Source organism: Otolemur garnettii, unplaced genomic scaffold (genome assembly GCF_000181295.1).
Source record: "Otolemur garnettii isolate 467f Iridium unplaced genomic scaffold, OtoGar3 scaffold00089, whole genome shotgun sequence".
NCBI classification, from domain to species: domain Eukaryota; kingdom Metazoa; phylum Chordata; class Mammalia; order Primates; family Galagidae; genus Otolemur; species Otolemur garnettii.
The window spans coordinates 4,097,792-4,100,996 of NW_003852484.1; positions in this window are offsets into that span (position 1 = coordinate 4,097,792).

A 3,205-nucleotide genomic window follows, 5' to 3' on the forward strand; every position below is an offset into this window, starting at 1 on the left:
AAAAAAAAAAAAAAAAAGAAAGGATATAGCAGAACTTAAAGAAATGGAAGACTCATTTATGAAATTTCAAAATAGAGCAGATGTAAAATTTAAAGCTGAAAGATATTAACTTGTCTAATGTTAAACCCAAGTCTATATAAGTCTAAAATGATCATTCATTAAATTACATTTCATTAAATCATTCATTCATTCATCTACACACTCTTTTGGTACTTGGGATTTATGTAAGTATTTAATTGTTGTATGCAAATAATGTTGTCCACTTTATAGAACCCCTCTTGAGGGCCAGAATGGTGTGCCCTAAATTTTAAAAAATCCTCTTATTATGTGTTATGCACTCTGAGATGCTCAATTGCTAAATGACTAAGTTCACGGTATTTTACCAAGTGTCTATTAAGTCAGAAATGTTAAACTCTGAGACACATCTATTCATGTGAATACCAATAAGCATTTATAATGTAAAAGACACTGTGCTAGATGCAGAAAACAGATAAAGAGTCTCTGCTAATGGACCTTTCATTCCAGTAAGAGAGATAAGTATTCAACAAATAAATGATTTAAGATGTGGTCAATGTTATTTTGCAGGGAGTGATATGTACACAAGACTCACTTAGTCTTGGAGATAATCAGGGGAAGCACCTCAAAAAAGTGAAAGATGATCTGATGATAGAAAGGGAAATTGTTCCAGGCAAAGGGAATGAAAAAATACTGTATCTTTTCAGTTTATCTTGAAGGAGTCACTCAGTAACTAAGAATGAACAACAAGTAGAATAGAAAGACTAATAAAATAAATTAATAAATATGGAAAGAATAAATTGTCTTCATAGAATCCCCATATATTACATATAGATGACAAAAGAGTTGATGCCCCCAATGGTCATCTCTAGATTATACACCTCTCAGTGCTACATAGGCATAAAAGGGAATTCACATATTGTAATGAAAAAGTTTCTCAGGGTTGGGAGACTTAATACCTGTTTCCTACAGAGCTCCTATAAGGCATCTTATTACTAGGTCTGTGAATTATGCAGCCTTCATTAATATTAATCAGTCTGTATGTCTTGGGCCTGCCAGCTGAATTAAAATGTGTGTGAAGGAGAATGAGAAGACTCGTAATCTGGAGAAAAAAAGGAATAAGGCAGGAGATAGAGATTCAGGCTGCATGTCCTTCTGGGATCAGAAGGGAGGCTATAAACTGCTAGTTATACAAAACTTATTAATGACTACAGCTTGATTCTAGGTTGAATATACATGCTTAGAACTATTAAATAGTAAATGGAGAAAATATCTTAATTATTAAAGAGATGATCTTCTGAAAAGATCAAGGGGAGTTTATAGATCAGGGCATACCTAGAATAAGTGACATCATGGATTCTATACACTTTCTCACAATATCTGCTTTATATTAAAATCCTCAAATTTATCACTTACATCAGTGATGATGGGATGAGTTTGTTAATCCTGGTGATATTCTTTGTTAGGAACATCATGGAGGGTAAACCTAGTGACCCAGTGGATGAAAGTGCTTATGAAGCATTACTGGGAAGTCAATTTAATATGTAACTTGAGTTACAGTGCCTCTGTGTTAGTATGTAAACTCATTAAATATAGCTGTATCCTGAGGAAACACATCCCCTAAGGTACCTAAGAATATTCCTTAATCTGATAAGCTAGAGAAGTCTTACTCATAAAGCTTGCTTAGAGGCCTGGGATTTATCCTTATGTTCTGATAAAAATAAGACACATCAATGCCTAGACCATAGTCTGTGCTAAGTTAAGTATTTGTTGAATGAATATTGAATAAGAGTTTTCTGATCACTTCTCCTAGAAGTTTCTTTGATTTCAGATTCCTCATGCCCTAGGTTCTAGGTGCCCCAGGATGAGAAAGTCACCGTTGCTCTTCACATGACTTTCCCATGTACTGTAAATGCTCAATAACGATTCATAGAGTTCTTATGACTTGAATGCTGCTGGGGATCCTCCATGGTTCCATCCCCATGGAAAAATGAAGATGGTGTAGAGATCCAGGCCATCAGTCTGAGTCTCTGCTGGCATTTTACCTGCCAAGGCTTTCATCACTTCATGTCTGGGTCCATGAGTTCTGTGAGAGACCAAGAGCATGCTGATTCGGTAGGATAAGATGCTTGGAGTTAGCAGAGGCTGTGATTGTCATGGAGCCTAGCCTATTTCAGAACCTTTAGTCAAACAGCCCCAGCATCTCCAGCTCCTATAGACACAGTGGAAGTTTTTAACAGCGAGGTCTTTTTCAGCTACCAGAAAAAGCAGCTCCCAGCCATGATTGGGAGGCAATTTCTACCATCTCCCATGCAAGGATGCCTGGCTTCTTTAGCTCTCCTGTTCTCCCTTATGCCAGGGTTCCTGCTCATCTCTGCCCACATTTAGGAAAGCAGATGCTATTTGAGGATGCTTGCTGAGAGTTGAAAGATGGACATTGGAACCTTACCAGCTGGCAACTCTGATGTGTCTGAGTAACCTAGAACTGTGATACCAACTCACTCCACATCTGTGACCTTCCTAAGGCCTAGGATGCCATGCTCACTTCCCAGCCCAAAGTCAACCAAGCAGGAAGCAAGGAAGCACTCCTGAACTTTCACAGACAGAAACAGATCCCAAATTTCAGCCTCCTATACCTCAGAGATAGACTATATATACACACACATATATAGGAACCCATATAGGAATGTGTGCCTACTAGGAGCCTAGAAATGGGCAGAAAAAAAAAAACCACATCAAAGGCTGCTGTAAATTCTAAGTTTTGAGAAGTTCAAAAGGAAAAAGTCACCATGTCTGGAGTCAGTTTCCTTAAAGGTAGCCCATTCTTTCCATGTGTCTAAAGACAATCAGGAAGGCCAGTATTTCCAGGAGGAAGTTCAGAGAATGAAAACTCTAGTTTTCCTGGAGAGCCTCCTCTGACATCTGTCTCATAGTCAATTAGTATGAGGGATGACTGCCAACTGTGACCTGGAGACAAATTGTGCCTCCAGGTGCCTCCTTGGGACACCAGAACAGAGCTCACACAGTTCACAGAGCAGCAGTTCCTCTGTCGTCAGCACTAGGATCTCCAATACCTATCTGCTACATCTGCATTTTACAGACAGACACTTCTCAACAAATAGGCACCCAAATGTGACCATGTATCCACGTACCTCCCAGAGGCACCATGATTCAACAAACTTTTATTGTT